At 54.6% G+C, this 14,743-nt stretch overlaps 34 non-coding genes across 34 annotated transcripts; 7 read left to right on the top strand and 27 right to left on the bottom strand.

The window, feature by feature from the left end:
• Window positions 1-51: 51 nt before the first annotated feature.
• On the bottom strand, window positions 52-124 carry Trnam-cau. The gene has a single exon. It is a non-coding gene; the product is annotated as a tRNA-Met (tRNA).
• A 381-nt stretch (window positions 125-505) lies between these two features.
• Trnag-gcc lies at window positions 506-576 on the bottom strand. Its single transcript has one exon. It is a non-coding gene; the product is annotated as a tRNA-Gly (tRNA).
• Window positions 577-918: 342 nt separating this feature from the next.
• On the top strand, window positions 919-990 carry Trnag-ucc. Its single transcript has one exon. It is a non-coding gene; the product is annotated as a tRNA-Gly (tRNA).
• Window positions 991-1,583: 593 nt separating this feature from the next.
• Trnai-aau lies at window positions 1,584-1,657 on the bottom strand. The gene has a single exon. It is a non-coding gene; the product is annotated as a tRNA-Ile (tRNA).
• A 198-nt stretch (window positions 1,658-1,855) lies between these two features.
• On the bottom strand, window positions 1,856-1,927 carry Trnae-uuc. Its single transcript has one exon. It is a non-coding gene; the product is annotated as a tRNA-Glu (tRNA).
• A 297-nt stretch (window positions 1,928-2,224) lies between these two features.
• On the bottom strand, window positions 2,225-2,297 carry Trnam-cau. The gene has a single exon. It is a non-coding gene; the product is annotated as a tRNA-Met (tRNA).
• Window positions 2,298-2,678: 381 nt separating this feature from the next.
• On the bottom strand, window positions 2,679-2,749 carry Trnag-gcc. Its single transcript has one exon. It is a non-coding gene; the product is annotated as a tRNA-Gly (tRNA).
• Window positions 2,750-3,091: 342 nt separating this feature from the next.
• Trnag-ucc lies at window positions 3,092-3,163 on the top strand. Its single transcript has one exon. It is a non-coding gene; the product is annotated as a tRNA-Gly (tRNA).
• A 593-nt stretch (window positions 3,164-3,756) lies between these two features.
• Trnai-aau lies at window positions 3,757-3,830 on the bottom strand. The gene has a single exon. It is a non-coding gene; the product is annotated as a tRNA-Ile (tRNA).
• A 198-nt stretch (window positions 3,831-4,028) lies between these two features.
• Window positions 4,029-4,100, bottom strand: Trnae-uuc. Its single transcript has one exon. It is a non-coding gene; the product is annotated as a tRNA-Glu (tRNA).
• Window positions 4,101-4,397: 297 nt separating this feature from the next.
• Trnam-cau lies at window positions 4,398-4,470 on the bottom strand. Its single transcript has one exon. It is a non-coding gene; the product is annotated as a tRNA-Met (tRNA).
• Window positions 4,471-4,851: 381 nt separating this feature from the next.
• Trnag-gcc lies at window positions 4,852-4,922 on the bottom strand. The gene has a single exon. It is a non-coding gene; the product is annotated as a tRNA-Gly (tRNA).
• Window positions 4,923-5,264: 342 nt separating this feature from the next.
• Trnag-ucc lies at window positions 5,265-5,336 on the top strand. Its single transcript has one exon. It is a non-coding gene; the product is annotated as a tRNA-Gly (tRNA).
• Window positions 5,337-5,929: 593 nt separating this feature from the next.
• Trnai-aau lies at window positions 5,930-6,003 on the bottom strand. The gene has a single exon. It is a non-coding gene; the product is annotated as a tRNA-Ile (tRNA).
• A 198-nt stretch (window positions 6,004-6,201) lies between these two features.
• On the bottom strand, window positions 6,202-6,273 carry Trnae-uuc. Its single transcript has one exon. It is a non-coding gene; the product is annotated as a tRNA-Glu (tRNA).
• A 297-nt stretch (window positions 6,274-6,570) lies between these two features.
• Window positions 6,571-6,643, bottom strand: Trnam-cau. Its single transcript has one exon. It is a non-coding gene; the product is annotated as a tRNA-Met (tRNA).
• Window positions 6,644-7,024: 381 nt separating this feature from the next.
• Trnag-gcc lies at window positions 7,025-7,095 on the bottom strand. Its single transcript has one exon. It is a non-coding gene; the product is annotated as a tRNA-Gly (tRNA).
• A 342-nt stretch (window positions 7,096-7,437) lies between these two features.
• Trnag-ucc lies at window positions 7,438-7,509 on the top strand. The gene has a single exon. It is a non-coding gene; the product is annotated as a tRNA-Gly (tRNA).
• Window positions 7,510-8,102: 593 nt separating this feature from the next.
• Window positions 8,103-8,176, bottom strand: Trnai-aau. Its single transcript has one exon. It is a non-coding gene; the product is annotated as a tRNA-Ile (tRNA).
• Window positions 8,177-8,374: 198 nt separating this feature from the next.
• Trnae-uuc lies at window positions 8,375-8,446 on the bottom strand. The gene has a single exon. It is a non-coding gene; the product is annotated as a tRNA-Glu (tRNA).
• A 297-nt stretch (window positions 8,447-8,743) lies between these two features.
• Trnam-cau lies at window positions 8,744-8,816 on the bottom strand. Its single transcript has one exon. It is a non-coding gene; the product is annotated as a tRNA-Met (tRNA).
• A 381-nt stretch (window positions 8,817-9,197) lies between these two features.
• Trnag-gcc lies at window positions 9,198-9,268 on the bottom strand. Its single transcript has one exon. It is a non-coding gene; the product is annotated as a tRNA-Gly (tRNA).
• Window positions 9,269-9,610: 342 nt separating this feature from the next.
• Window positions 9,611-9,682, top strand: Trnag-ucc. The gene has a single exon. It is a non-coding gene; the product is annotated as a tRNA-Gly (tRNA).
• A 593-nt stretch (window positions 9,683-10,275) lies between these two features.
• Trnai-aau lies at window positions 10,276-10,349 on the bottom strand. Its single transcript has one exon. It is a non-coding gene; the product is annotated as a tRNA-Ile (tRNA).
• A 198-nt stretch (window positions 10,350-10,547) lies between these two features.
• Window positions 10,548-10,619, bottom strand: Trnae-uuc. The gene has a single exon. It is a non-coding gene; the product is annotated as a tRNA-Glu (tRNA).
• Window positions 10,620-10,916: 297 nt separating this feature from the next.
• Trnam-cau lies at window positions 10,917-10,989 on the bottom strand. The gene has a single exon. It is a non-coding gene; the product is annotated as a tRNA-Met (tRNA).
• Window positions 10,990-11,370: 381 nt separating this feature from the next.
• Trnag-gcc lies at window positions 11,371-11,441 on the bottom strand. The gene has a single exon. It is a non-coding gene; the product is annotated as a tRNA-Gly (tRNA).
• Window positions 11,442-11,783: 342 nt separating this feature from the next.
• Window positions 11,784-11,855, top strand: Trnag-ucc. Its single transcript has one exon. It is a non-coding gene; the product is annotated as a tRNA-Gly (tRNA).
• Window positions 11,856-12,448: 593 nt separating this feature from the next.
• On the bottom strand, window positions 12,449-12,522 carry Trnai-aau. The gene has a single exon. It is a non-coding gene; the product is annotated as a tRNA-Ile (tRNA).
• A 198-nt stretch (window positions 12,523-12,720) lies between these two features.
• Trnae-uuc lies at window positions 12,721-12,792 on the bottom strand. The gene has a single exon. It is a non-coding gene; the product is annotated as a tRNA-Glu (tRNA).
• Window positions 12,793-13,089: 297 nt separating this feature from the next.
• Window positions 13,090-13,162, bottom strand: Trnam-cau. The gene has a single exon. It is a non-coding gene; the product is annotated as a tRNA-Met (tRNA).
• Window positions 13,163-13,543: 381 nt separating this feature from the next.
• Window positions 13,544-13,614, bottom strand: Trnag-gcc. Its single transcript has one exon. It is a non-coding gene; the product is annotated as a tRNA-Gly (tRNA).
• A 342-nt stretch (window positions 13,615-13,956) lies between these two features.
• On the top strand, window positions 13,957-14,028 carry Trnag-ucc. The gene has a single exon. It is a non-coding gene; the product is annotated as a tRNA-Gly (tRNA).
• A 593-nt stretch (window positions 14,029-14,621) lies between these two features.
• Trnai-aau lies at window positions 14,622-14,695 on the bottom strand. Its single transcript has one exon. It is a non-coding gene; the product is annotated as a tRNA-Ile (tRNA).
• Window positions 14,696-14,743: the final 48 nt, after the last annotated feature.

The following is a 14,743-nucleotide window of genomic DNA, read 5'->3' as shown; positions in this document are numbered from 1 at the left end:
AATACGTTGGCGCCCTAGCAACAGCACCACCATCAGTCACAGAAAATTAAACGCCCCGGGTGAGGATCGAACTGACGACCTTAAGATTATGAGACTTACGCGCTGCCTACTGCGCTACCGAGGCACGGGTGAACCGCTTGTCCTGGAAACTGGGTAAATACCCTACCCAATATTAGATGTAGAGACACTGTACTTCCTCGATAACGTGTTCTGTTGCTACACGTGCACTGCCGGCCCAGTTGATTGCGGTGTTGCTGCAGCTGTTGGCAACGATAGGCAGCACTCCTTGTCGTTAAAGTTCAGTGCCTCGGAGGCACCGGGACACAGCAACTTGTGAGGCCAGGTCGACGCTAGTCTGTAGAATATGATGCGAGCGTCCTAGTGGGGACCCGCGAGTGCTGCGTTCTCGGTTCTTCTCAAGGGAATCCAGCTATACATTCTTGTGGATCGTGCATCTCAAGCGCGCAAGCCACGCGGCAGCAATATCGCGGGAAAAGCAAAATGATGCATCGGCCGGGAATCGAACCCGGGCCGCCCGCGTGGCAGGCGAGCATTCTACCACTGAACCACCGATGCTCGAGCCAACGGTAACTAGACGCTGCTTCCCGAGCAGGTGTCTCAAGGGAAAGTGGGACTGCCGTCAAGCGCCGTAGCATTCTGTGGAAAAGATGCTGCAGACGCTGAATCCTGCACTGAACTGCTTAAAAATGCCGCCAGAACGCGGTCCTCTGCGTACTCTTGCGTCGCCGGCGCCCAACTCTTGCCAAAGGATGCGAAATGTGCGCGGATACGCTGTCCGAATGCGTCTGGATGTGCTCCCCTAGCCCGCCTCGAAATGCGCCTGCCAGGTACGATCACCTTCGGCCGCTGCCGACTGGCGGGAAGCCGACACAGCGCGGACGCGCGGCGCTCGCTTGTGCGGTGGTGGTGTAATGGTCAGCATAGTTGCCTTCCAAGCGGTTGATCCGGGTTCGATTCCCGGCCACCGCAGCAGGCTTTTAATTTCGCGTATGAGTACTTTTGCCACGCGCTCTTAAACTATTGTTTTCTCGCCCTCTTACTCGCTGCATACCAGCCCTTAGTGTGTCTCGACTTGTCTCGACTTTGCTCAGCTGACGCGAGAGCTGACGCTCTCAAATCGGCCTATATCAAAACGACAAGCACGAGAAACGACTGAGAGAGGTAAGGAGAGGCGAGGCGATGGACACACAGCACGCCCCCTTCATTTCACGGTGGCGTCTCCCTGACCGAATCGGGCTGTAGCTCCGAAAACAAAGGAGAAACAAAAATAGGAAGTAAAACTGCCAATAGTGCCCTGTGTTCCCATGCGCTCACCCGCCCAAGTACTGACAAGGGCCAAAGTTGTTACGCATCGGCAATCGGACATTTTCTTTCATTTTCTCTTTATCGGTTGAGAACCAGTGTATTCAAGATATTATGGCCATTGCCGAGTGAATGCTGTAGTGCTTCCCGACGAGTCGGGTTCGGATCGTCTGTCAACTTCCACGCAGGGTGATGATCTTTTGGTCATCACACTCGCCAGCTGAGATGGGCGCTGCCTTTTCGCAGTAGTAAAAGAGTAGTGGCCCGTGGGGGGATCGAACCCACGACCTTCGCGTTATTAGCACGACGCTCTAACCAACTGAGCTAACGGGCCTCGGCAGATGCAGTTGCTCAGCCCTACGCTGGAAACAGGTGGCATGAAGCCATACACCATTTCTATGTGCGTCGTGTGTCTGCTTCCCTAGTCTATATTCTGCTGACGGTCACGAAACAGTAGCTATATTGCGAGCAGGACGGGAAACGGCCGCTCGGACAGCTCAAACTTGTCACGATTCGTGTGGAAAAAATTCCGTTCCGGTACCGGGAATCGAACCCGGGCCTCCTGGGTGAAAGCCAGGTATCCTAGCCACTAGACCACACCGGATGTGGCCGTTTCATTCGACCGTTCGTACGGTCGCTTGTCGCATTTCGTGTCGAGTGCCGCGTCGGCGCCCCTCTCTCTTTGCGAGCATCTTTGCACGTACTGACTGGCAAGGCGCGCACCTCAAACGTCGCAGAGCAATGCTTTTGGCTTCATGCTCTGCTGGGAGAAGAGGAAAAGGGAAGCTGTAAGTAGCAATAACAGGAAGTAAACATTTTCCCGCTGAAGCGTTGTGGATAACAAACAAGAAATACGTTGGCGCCCTAGCAACAGCACCACCATCAGTCACAGAAAATTAAACGCCCCGGGTGAGGATCGAACTGACGACCTTAAGATTATGAGACTTACGCGCTGCCTACTGCGCTACCGAGGCACGGGTGAACCGCTTGTCCTGGAAACTGGGTAAATACCCTACCCAATATTAGATGTAGAGACACTGTACTTCCTCGATAACGTGTTCTGTTGCTACACGTGCACTGCCGGCCCAGTTGATTGCGGTGTTGCTGCAGCTGTTGGCAACGATAGGCAGCACTCCTTGTCGTTAAAGTTCAGTGCCTCGGAGGCACCGGGACACAGCAACTTGTGAGGCCAGGTCGACGCTAGTCTGTAGAATATGATGCGAGCGTCCTAGTGGGGACCCGCGAGTGCTGCGTTCTCGGTTCTTCTCAAGGGAATCCAGCTATACATTCTTGTGGATCGTGCATCTCAAGCGCGCAAGCCACGCGGCAGCAATATCGCGGGAAAAGCAAAATGATGCATCGGCCGGGAATCGAACCCGGGCCGCCCGCGTGGCAGGCGAGCATTCTACCACTGAACCACCGATGCTCGAGCCAACGGTAACTAGACGCTGCTTCCCGAGCAGGTGTCTCAAGGGAAAGTGGGACTGCCGTCAAGCGCCGTAGCATTCTGTGGAAAAGATGCTGCAGACGCTGAATCCTGCACTGAACTGCTTAAAAATGCCGCCAGAACGCGGTCCTCTGCGTACTCTTGCGTCGCCGGCGCCCAACTCTTGCCAAAGGATGCGAAATGTGCGCGGATACGCTGTCCGAATGCGTCTGGATGTGCTCCCCTAGCCCGCCTCGAAATGCGCCTGCCAGGTACGATCACCTTCGGCCGCTGCCGACTGGCGGGAAGCCGACACAGCGCGGACGCGCGGCGCTCGCTTGTGCGGTGGTGGTGTAATGGTCAGCATAGTTGCCTTCCAAGCGATTGATCCGGGTTCGATTCCCGGCCACCGCAGCAGGCTTTTAATTTCGCGTATGAGTACTTTTGCCACGCGCTCTTAAACTATTGTTTTCTCGCCCTCTTACTCGCTGCATACCAGCCCTTAGTGTGTCTCGACTTGTCTCGACTTTGCTCAGCTGACGCGAGAGCTGACGCTCTCAAATCGGCCTATATCAAAACGACAAGCACGAGAAACGACTGAGATAGGTAAGGAGAGGCGAGGCGATGGACACACAGCACGCCCCCTTCATTTCACGGTGGCGTCTCCCTGACCGAATCGGGCTGTAGCTCCGAAAACAAAGGAGAAACAAAAATAGGAAGTAAAACTGCCAATAGTGCCCTGTGTTCCCATGCGCTCACCCGCCCAAGTACTGACAAGGGCCAAAGTTGTTACGCATCGGCAATCGGACATTTTCTTTCATTTTCTCTTTATCGGTTGAGAACCAGTGTATTCAAGATATTATGGCCATTGCCGAGTGAATGCTGTAGTGCTTCCCGACGAGTCGGGTTCGGATCGTCTGTCAACTTCCACGCAGGGTGATGATCTTTTGGTCATCACACTCGCCAGCTGAGATGGGCGCTGCCTTTTCGCAGTAGTAAAAGAGTAGTGGCCCGTGGGGGGATCGAACCCACGACCTTCGCGTTATTAGCACGACGCTCTAACCAACTGAGCTAACGGGCCTCGGCAGATGCAGTTGCTCAGCCCTACGCTGGAAACAGGTGGCATGAAGCCATACACCATTTCTATGTGCGTCGTGTGTCTGCTTCCCTAGTCTATATTCTGCTGACGGTCACGAAACAGTAGCTATATTGCGAGCAGGACGGGAAACGGCCGCTCGGACAGCTCAAACTTGTCACGATTCGTGTGGAAAAAATTCCGTTCCGGTACCGGGAATCGAACCCGGGCCTCCTGGGTGAAAGCCAGGTATCCTAGCCACTAGACCACACCGGATGTGGCCGTTTCATTCGACCGTTCGTACGGTCGCTTGTCGCATTTCGTGTCGAGTGCCGCGTCGGCGCCCCTCTCTCTTTGCGAGCATCTTTGCACGTACTGACTGGCAAGGCGCGCACCTCAAACGTCGCAGAGCAATGCTTTTGGCTTCATGCTCTGCTGGGAGAAGAGGAAAAGGGAAGCTGTAAGTAGCAATAACAGGAAGTAAACATTTTCCCGCTGAAGCGTTGTGGATAACAAACAAGAAATACGTTGGCGCCCTAGCAACAGCACCACCATCAGTCACAGAAAATTAAACGCCCCGGGTGAGGATCGAACTGACGACCTTAAGATTATGAGACTTACGCGCTGCCTACTGCGCTACCGAGGCACGGGTGAACCGCTTGTCCTGGAAACTGGGTAAATACCCTACCCAATATTAGATGTAGAGACACTGTACTTCCTCGATAACGTGTTCTGTTGCTACACGTGCACTGCCGGCCCAGTTGATTGCGGTGTTGCTGCAGCTGTTGGCAACGATAGGCAGCACTTCTTGTCGTTAAAGTTCAGTGCCTCGGAGGCACCGGGACACAGCAACTTGTGAGGCCAGGTCGACGCTAGTCTGTAGAATATGATGCGAGCGTCCTAGTGGGGACCCGCGAGTGCTGCGTTCTCGGTTCTTCTCAAGGGAATCCAGCTATACATTCTTGTGGATCGTGCATCTCAAGCGCGCAAGCCACGCGGCAGCAATATCGCGGGAAAAGCAAAATGATGCATCGGCCGGGAATCGAACCCGGGCCGCCCGCGTGGCAGGCGAGCATTCTACCACTGAACCACCGATGCTCGAGCCAACGGTAACTAGACGCTGCTTCCCGAGCAGGTGTCTCAAGGGAAAGTGGGACTGCCGTCAAGCGCCGTAGCATTCTGTGGAAAAGATGCTGCAGACGCTGAATCCTGCACTGAACTGCTTAAAAATGCCGCCAGAACGCGGTCCTCTGCGTACTCTTGCGTCGCCGGCGCCCAACTCTTGCCAAAGGATGCGAAATGTGCGCGGATACGCTGTCCGAATGCGTCTGGATGTGCTCCCCTAGCCCGCCTCGAAATGCGCCTGCCAGGTACGATCACCTTCGGCCGCTGCCGACTGGCGGGAAGCCGACACAGCGCGGACGCGCGGCGCTCGCTTGTGCGGTGGTGGTGTAATGGTCAGCATAGTTGCCTTCCAAGCGATTGATCCGGGTTCGATTCCCGGCCACCGCAGCAGGCTTTTAATTTCGCGTATGAGTACTTTTGCCACGCGCTCTTAAACTATTGTTTTCTCGCCCTCTTACTCGCTGCATACCAGCCCTTAGTGTGTCTCGACTTGTCTCGACTTTGCTCAGCTGACGCGAGAGCTGACGCTCTCAAATCGGCCTATATCAAAACGACAAGCACGAGAAACGACTGAGATAGGTAAGGAGAGGCGAGGCGATGGACACACAGCACGCCCCCTTCATTTCACGGTGGCGTCTCCCTGACCGAATCGGGCTGTAGCTCCGAAAACAAAGGAGAAACAAAAATAGGAAGTAAAACTGCCAATAGTGCCCTGTGTTCCCATGCGCTCACCCGCCCAAGTACTGACAAGGGCCAAAGTTGTTACGCATCGGCAATCGGACATTTTCTTTCATTTTCTCTTTATCGGTTGAGAACCAGTGTATTCAAGATATTATGGCCATTGCCGAGTGAATGCTGTAGTGCTTCCCGACGAGTCGGGTTCGGATCGTCTGTCAACTTCCACGCAGGGTGATGATCTTTTGGTCATCACACTCGCCAGCTGAGATGGGCGCTGCCTTTTCGCAGTAGTAAAAGAGCAGTGGCCCGTGGGGGGATCGAACCCACGACCTTCGCGTTATTAGCACGACGCTCTAACCAACTGAGCTAACGGGCCTCGGCAGATGCAGTTGCTCAGCCCTACGCTGGAAACAGGTGGCATGAAGCCATACACCATTTCTATGTGCGTCGTGTGTCTGCTTCCCTAGTCTATATTCTGCTGACGGTCACGAAACAGTAGCTATATTGCGAGCAGGACGGGAAACGGCCGCTCGGACAGCTCAAACTTGTCACGATTCGTGTGGAAAAAATTCCGTTCCGGTACCGGGAATCGAACCCGGGCCTCCTGGGTGAAAGCCAGGTATCCTAGCCACTAGACCACACCGGATGTGGCCGTTTCATTCGACCGTTCGTACGGTCGCTTGTCGCATTTCGTGTCGAGTGCCGCGTCGGCGCCCCTCTCTCTTTGCGAGCATCTTTGCACGTACTGACTGGCAAGGCGCGCACCTCAAACGTCGCAGAGCAATGCTTTTGGCTTCATGCTCTGCTGGGAGAAGAGGAAAAGGGAAGCTGTAAGTAGCAATAACAGGAAGTAAACATTTTCCCGCTGAAGCGTTGTGGATAACAAACAAGAAATACGTTGGCGCCCTAGCAACAGCACCACCATCAGTCACAGAAAATTAAACGCCCCGGGTGAGGATCGAACTGACGACCTTAAGATTATGAGACTTACGCGCTGCCTACTGCGCTACCGAGGCACGGGTGAACCGCTTGTCCTGGAAACTGGGTAAATACCCTACCCAATATTAGATGTAGAGACACTGTACTTCCTCGATAACGTGTTCTGTTGCTACACGTGCACTGCCGGCCCAGTTGATTGCGGTGTTGCTGCAGCTGTTGGCAACGATAGGCAGCACTTCTTGTCGTTAAAGTTCAGTGCCTCGGAGGCACCGGGACACAGCAACTTGTGAGGCCAGGTCGACGCTAGTCTGTAGAATATGATGCGAGCGTCCTAGTGGGGACCCGCGAGTGCTGCGTTCTCGGTTCTTCTCAAGGGAATCCAGCTATACATTCTTGTGGATCGTGCATCTCAAGCGCGCAAGCCACGCGGCAGCAATATCGCGGGAAAAGCAAAATGATGCATCGGCCGGGAATCGAACCCGGGCCGCCCGCGTGGCAGGCGAGCATTCTACCACTGAACCACCGATGCTCGAGCCAACGGTAACTAGACGCTGCTTCCCGAGCAGGTGTCTCAAGGGAAAGTGGGACTGCCGTCAAGCGCCGTAGCATTCTGTGGAAAAGATGCTGCAGACGCTGAATCCTGCACTGAACTGCTTAAAAATGCCACCAGAACGCGGTCCTCTGCGTACTCTTGCGTCGCCGGCGCCCAACTCTTGCCAAAGGATGCGAAATGTGCGCGGATACGCTGTCCGAATGCGTCTGGATGTGCTCCCCTAGCCCGCCTCGAAATGCGCCTGCCAGGTACGATCACCTTCGGCCGCTGCCGACTGGCGGGAAGCCGACACAGCGCGGACGCGCGGCGCTCGCTTGTGCGGTGGTGGTGTAATGGTCAGCATAGTTGCCTTCCAAGCGGTTGATCCGGGTTCGATTCCCGGCCACCGCAGCAGGCTTTTAATTTCGCGTATGAGTACTTTTGCCACGCGCTCTTAAACTATTGTTTTCTCGCCCTCTTACTCGCTGCATACCAGCCCTTAGTGTGTCTCGACTTGTCTCGACTTTGCTCAGCTGACGCGAGAGCTGACGCTCTCAAATCGGCCTATATCAAAACGACAAGCACGAGAAACGACTGAGAGAGGTAAGGAGAGGCGAGGCGATGGACACACAGCACGCCCCCTTCATTTCACGGTGGCGTCTCCCTGACCGAATCGGGCTGTAGCTCCGAAAACAAAGGAGAAACAAAAATAGGAAGTAAAACTGCCAATAGTGCCCTGTGTTCCCATGCGCTCACCCGCCCAAGTACTGACAAGGGCCAAAGTTGTTACGCATCGGCAATCGGACATTTTCTTTCATTTTCTCTTTATCGGTTGAGAACCAGTGTATTCAAGATATTATGGCCATTGCCGAGTGAATGCTGTAGTGCTTCCCGACGAGTCGGGTTCGGATCGTCTGTCAACTTCCACGCAGGGTGATGATCTTTTGGTCATCACACTCGCCAGCTGAGATGGGCGCTGCCTTTTCGCAGTAGTAAAAGAGTAGTGGCCCGTGGGGGGATCGAACCCACGACCTTCGCGTTATTAGCACGACGCTCTAACCAACTGAGCTAACGGGCCTCGGCAGATGCAGTTGCTCAGCCCTACGCTGGAAACAGGTGGCATGAAGCCATACACCATTTCTATGTGCGTCGTGTGTCTGCTTCCCTAGTCTATATTCTGCTGACGGTCACGAAACAGTAGCTATATTGCGAGCAGGACGGGAAACGGCCGCTCGGACAGCTCAAACTTGTCACGATTCGTGTGGAAAAAATTCCGTTCCGGTACCGGGAATCGAACCCGGGCCTCCTGGGTGAAAGCCAGGTATCCTAGCCACTAGACCACACCGGATGTGGCCGTTTCATTCGACCGTTCGTACGGTCGCTTGTCGCATTTCGTGTCGAGTGCCGCGTCGGCGCCCCTCTCTCTTTGCGAGCATCTTTGCACGTACTGACTGGCAAGGCGCGCACCTCAAACGTCGCAGAGCAATGCTTTTGGCTTCATGCTCTGCTGGGAGAAGAGGAAAAGGGAAGCTGTAAGTAGCAATAACAGGAAGTAAACATTTTCCCGCTGAAGCGTTGTGGATAACAAACAAGAAATACGTTGGCGCCCTAGCAACAGCACCACCATCAGTCACAGAAAATTAAACGCCCCGGGTGAGGATCGAACTGACGACCTTAAGATTATGAGACTTACGCGCTGCCTACTGCGCTACCGAGGCACGGGTGAACCGCTTGTCCTGGAAACTGGGTAAATACCCTACCCAATATTAGATGTAGAGACACTGTACTTCCTCGATAACGTGTTCTGTTGCTACACGTGCACTGCCGGCCCAGTTGATTGCGGTGTTGCTGCAGCTGTTGGCAACGATAGGCAGCACTTCTTGTCGTTAAAGTTCAGTGCCTCGGAGGCACCGGGACACAGCAACTTGTGAGGCCAGGTCGACGCTAGTCTGTAGAATATGATGCGAGCGTCCTAGTGGGGACCCGCGAGTGCTGCGTTCTCGGTTCTTCTCAAGGGAATCCAGCTATACATTCTTGTGGATCGTGCATCTCAAGCGCGCAAGCCACGCGGCAGCAATATCGCGGGAAAAGCAAAATGATGCATCGGCCGGGAATCGAACCCGGGCCGCCCGCGTGGCAGGCGAGCATTCTACCACTGAACCACCGATGCTCGAGCCAACGGTAACTAGACGCTGCTTCCCGAGCAGGTGTCTCAAGGGAAAGTGGGACTGCCGTCAAGCGCCGTAGCATTCTGTGGAAAAGATGCTGCAGACGCTGAATCCTGCACTGAACTGCTTAAAAATGCCGCCAGAACGCGGTCCTCTGCGTACTCTTGCGTCGCCGGCGCCCAACTCTTGCCAAAGGATGCGAAATGTGCGCGGATACGCTGTCCGAATGCGTCTGGATGTGCTCCCCTAGCCCGCCTCGAAATGCGCCTGCCAGGTACGATCACCTTCGGCCGCTGCCGACTGGCGGGAAGCCGACACAGCGCGGACGCGCGGCGCTCGCTTGTGCGGTGGTGGTGTAATGGTCAGCATAGTTGCCTTCCAAGCGATTGATCCGGGTTCGATTCCCGGCCACCGCAGCAGGCTTTTAATTTCGCGTATGAGTACTTTTGCCACGCGCTCTTAAACTATTGTTTTCTCGCCCTCTTACTCGCTGCATACCAGCCCTTAGTGTGTCTCGACTTGTCTCGACTTTGCTCAGCTGACGCGAGAGCTGACGCTCTCAAATCGGCCTATATCAAAACGACAAGCACGAGAAACGACTGAGAGAGGTAAGGAGAGGCGAGGCGATGGACACACAGCACGCCCCCTTCATTTCACGGTGGCGTCTCCCTGACCGAATCGGGCTGTAGCTCCGAAAACAAAGGAGAAACAAAAATAGGAAGTAAAACTGCCAATAGTGCCCTGTGTTCCCATGCGCTCACCCGCCCAAGTACTGACAAGGGCCAAAGTTGTTACGCATCGGCAATCGGACATTTTCTTTCATTTTCTCTTTATCGGTTGAGAACCAGTGTATTCAAGATATTATGGCCATTGCCGAGTGAATGCTGTAGTGCTTCCCGACGAGTCGGGTTCGGATCGTCTGTCAACTTCCACGCAGGGTGATGATCTTTTGGTCATCACACTCGCCAGCTGAGATGGGCGCTGCCTTTTCGCAGTAGTAAAAGAGTAGTGGCCCGTGGGGGGATCGAACCCACGACCTTCGCGTTATTAGCACGACGCTCTAACCAACTGAGCTAACGGGCCTCGGCAGATGCAGTTGCTCAGCCCTACGCTGGAAACAGGTGGCATGAAGCCATACACCATTTCTATGTGCGTCGTGTGTCTGCTTCCCTAGTCTATATTCTGCTGACGGTCACGAAACAGTAGCTATATTGCGAGCAGGACGGGAAACGGCCGCTCGGACAGCTCAAACTTGTCACGATTCGTGTGGAAAAAATTCCGTTCCGGTACCGGGAATCGAACCCGGGCCTCCTGGGTGAAAGCCAGGTATCCTAGCCACTAGACCACACCGGATGTGGCCGTTTCATTCGACCGTTCGTACGGTCGCTTGTCGCATTTCGTGTCGAGTGCCGCGTCGGCGCCCCTCTCTCTTTGCGAGCATCTTTGCACGTACTGACTGGCAAGGCGCGCACCTCAAACGTCGCAGAGCAATGCTTTTGGCTTCATGCTCTGCTGGGAGAAGAGGAAAAGGGAAGCTGTAAGTAGCAATAACAGGAAGTAAACATTTTCCCGCTGAAGCGTTGTGGATAACAAACAAGAAATACGTTGGCGCCCTAGCAACAGCACCACCATCAGTCACAGAAAATTAAACGCCCCGGGTGAGGATCGAACTGACGACCTTAAGATTATGAGACTTACGCGCTGCCTACTGCGCTACCGAGGCACGGGTGAACCGCTTGTCCTGGAAACTGGGTAAATACCCTACCCAATATTAGATGTAGAGACACTGTACTTCCTCGATAACGTGTTCTGTTGCTACACGTGCACTGCCGGCCCAGTTGATTGCGGTGTTGCTGCAGCTGTTGGCAACGATAGGCAGCACTTCTTGTCGTTAAAGTTCAGTGCCTCGGAGGCACCGGGACACAGCAACTTGTGAGGCCAGGTCGACGCTAGTCTGTAGAATATGATGCGAGCGTCCTAGTGGGGACCCGCGAGTGCTGCGTTCTCGGTTCTTCTCAAGGGAATCCAGCTATACATTCTTGTGGATCGTGCATCTCAAGCGCGCAAGCCACGCGGCAGCAATATCGCGGGAAAAGCAAAATGATGCATCGGCCGGGAATCGAACCCGGGCCGCCCGCGTGGCAGGCGAGCATTCTACCACTGAACCACCGATGCTCGAGCCAACGGTAACTAGACGCTGCTTCCCGAGCAGGTGTCTCAAGGGAAAGTGGGACTGCCGTCAAGCGCCGTAGCATTCTGTGGAAAAGATGCTGCAGACGCTGAATCCTGCACTGAACTGCTTAAAAATGCCGCCAGAACGCGGTCCTCTGCGTACTCTTGCGTCGCCGGCGCCCAACTCTTGCCAAAGGATGCGAAATGTGCGCGGATACGCTGTCCGAATGCGTCTGGATGTGCTCCCCTAGCCCGCCTCGAAATGCGCCTGCCAGGTACGATCACCTTCGGCCGCTGCCGACTGGCGGGAAGCCGACACAGCGCGGACGCGCGGCGCTCGCTTGTGCGGTGGTGGTGTAATGGTCAGCATAGTTGCCTTCCAAGCGGTTGATCCGGGTTCGATTCCCGGCCACCGCAGCAGGCTTTTAATTTCGCGTATGAGTACTTTTGCCACGCGCTCTTAAACTATTGTTTTCTCGCCCTCTTACTCGCTGCATACCAGCCCTTAGTGTGTCTCGACTTGTCTCGACTTTGCTCAGCTGACGCGAGAGCTGACGCTCTCAAATCGGCCTATATCAAAACGACAAGCACGAGAAACGACTGAGAGAGGTAAGGAGAGGCGAGGCGATGGACACACAGCACGCCCCCTTCATTTCACGGTGGCGTCTCCCTGACCGAATCGGGCTGTAGCTCCGAAAACAAAGGAGAAACAAAAATAGGAAGTAAAACTGCCAATAGTGCCCTGTGTTCCCATGCGCTCACCCGCCCAAGTACTGACAAGGGCCAAAGTTGTTACGCATCGGCAATCGGACATTTTCTTTCATTTTCTCTTTATCGGTTGAGAACCAGTGTATTCAAGATATTATGGCCATTGCCGAGTGAATGCTGTAGTGCTTCCCGACGAGTCGGGTTCGGATCGTCTGTCAACTTCCACGCAGGGTGATGATCTTTTGGTCATCACACTCGCCAGCTGAGATGGGCGCTGCCTTTTCGCAGTAGTAAAAGAGTAGTGGCCCGTGGGGGGATCGAACCCACGACCTTCGCGTTATTAGCACGACGCTCTAACCAACTGAGCTAACGGGCCTCGGCAGATGCAGTTGCTCAGCCCTACGCTGGAAACAGGTGGCATGAAGCCATACACCATTTCTATGTGCGTCGTGTGTCTGCTTCCCTAGTCTATATTCTGCTGACGGTCACGAAACAGTAGCTATATTGCGAGCAGGACGGGAAACGGCCGCTCGGACAGCTCAAACTTGTCACGATTCGTGTGGAAAAAATTCCGTTCCGGTACCGGGAATCGAACCCGGGCCTCCTGGGTGAAAGCCAGGTATCCTAGCCACTAGACCACACCGGATGTGGCCGTTTCATTCGACCGTTCGTACGGTCGCTTGTCGCATTTCGTGTCGAGTGCCGCGTCGGCGCCCCTCTCTCTTTGCGAGCATCTTTGCACGTACTGACTGGCAAGGCGCGCACCTCAAACGTCGCAGAGCAATGCTTTTGGCTTCATGCTCTGCTGGGAGAAGAGGAAAAGGGAAGCTGTAAGTAGCAATAACAGGAAGTAAACATTTTCCCGCTGAAGCGTTGTGGATAACAAACAAGAAATACGTTGGCGCCCTAGCAACAGCACCACCATCAGTCACAGAAAATTAAACGCCCCGGGTGAGGATCGAACTGACGACCTTAAGATTATGAGACTTACGCGCTGCCTACTGCGCTACCGAGGCACGGGTGAACCGCTTGTCCTGGAAACTGGGTAAATACCCTACCCAATATTAGATGTAGAGACACTGTACTTCCTCGATAACGTGTTCTGTTGCTACACGTGCACTGCCGGCCCAGTTGATTGCGGTGTTGCTGCAGCTGTTGGCAACGATAGGCAGCACTTCTTGTCGTTAAAGTTCAGTGCCTCGGAGGCACCGGGACACAGCAACTTGTGAGGCCAGGTCGACGCTAGTCTGTAGAATATGATGCGAGCGTCCTAGTGGGGACCCGCGAGTGCTGCGTTCTCGGTTCTTCTCAAGGGAATCCAGCTATACATTCTTGTGGATCGTGCATCTCAAGCGCGCAAGCCACGCGGCAGCAATATCGCGGGAAAAGCAAAATGATGCATCGGCCGGGAATCGAACCCGGGCCGCCCGCGTGGCAGGCGAGCATTCTACCACTGAACCACCGATGCTCGAGCCAACGGTAACTAGACGCTGCTTCCCGAGCAGGTGTCTCAAGGGAAAGTGGGACTGCCGTCAAGCGCCGTAGCATTCTGTGGAAAAGATGCTGCAGACGCTGAATCCTGCACTGAACTGCTTAAAAATGCCGCCAGAACGCGGTCCTCTGCGTACTCTTGCGTCGCCGGCGCCCAACTCTTGCCAAAGGATGCGAAATGTGCGCGGATACGCTGTCCGAATGCGTCTGGATGTGCTCCCCTAGCCCGCCTCGAAATGCGCCTGCCAGGTACGATCACCTTCGGCCGCTGCCGACTGGCGGGAAGCCGACACAGCGCGGACGCGCGGCGCTCGCTTGTGCGGTGGTGGTGTAATGGTCAGCATAGTTGCCTTCCAAGCGGTTGATCCGGGTTCGATTCCCGGCCACCGCAGCAGGCTTTTAATTTCGCGTATGAGTACTTTTGCCACGCGCTCTTAAACTATTGTTTTCTCGCCCTCTTACTCGCTGCATACCAGCCCTTAGTGTGTCTCGACTTGTCTCGACTTTGCTCAGCTGACGCGAGAGCTGACGCTCTCAAATCGGCCTATATCAAAACGACAAGCACGAGAAACGACTGAGAGAGGTAAGGAGAGGCGAGGCGATGGACACACAGCACGCCCCCTTCATTTCACGGTGGCGTCTCCCTGACCGAATCGGGCTGTAGCTCCGAAAACAAAGGAGAAACAAAAATAGGAAGTAAAACTGCCAATAGTGCCCTGTGTTCCCATGCGCTCACCCGCCCAAGTACTGACAAGGGCCAAAGTTGTTACGCATCGGCAATCGGACATTTTCTTTCATTTTCTCTTTATCGGTTGAGAACCAGTGTATTCAAGATATTATGGCCATTGCCGAGTGAATGCTGTAGTGCTTCCCGACGAGTCGGGTTCGGATCGTCTGTCAACTTCCACGCAGGGTGATGATCTTTTGGTCATCACACTCGCCAGCTGAGATGGGCGCTGCCTTTTCGCAGTAGTAAAAGAGTAGTGGCCCGTGGGGGGATCGAACCCACGACCTTCGCGTTATTAGCACGACGCTCTAACCAACTGAGCTAACGGGCCTCGGCAGATGCAGTTGCTCAGCCCTACGCTGGAAACAGGTGGCATGAA

The sequence above is a fragment of the Schistocerca americana genome, unplaced genomic scaffold (assembly GCF_021461395.2).
Source record: "Schistocerca americana isolate TAMUIC-IGC-003095 unplaced genomic scaffold, iqSchAmer2.1 HiC_scaffold_116, whole genome shotgun sequence".
NCBI lineage: Eukaryota > Metazoa > Arthropoda > Insecta > Orthoptera > Acrididae > Schistocerca > Schistocerca americana.
This window is presented reverse-complemented; position numbering and strand designations above follow the sequence as displayed.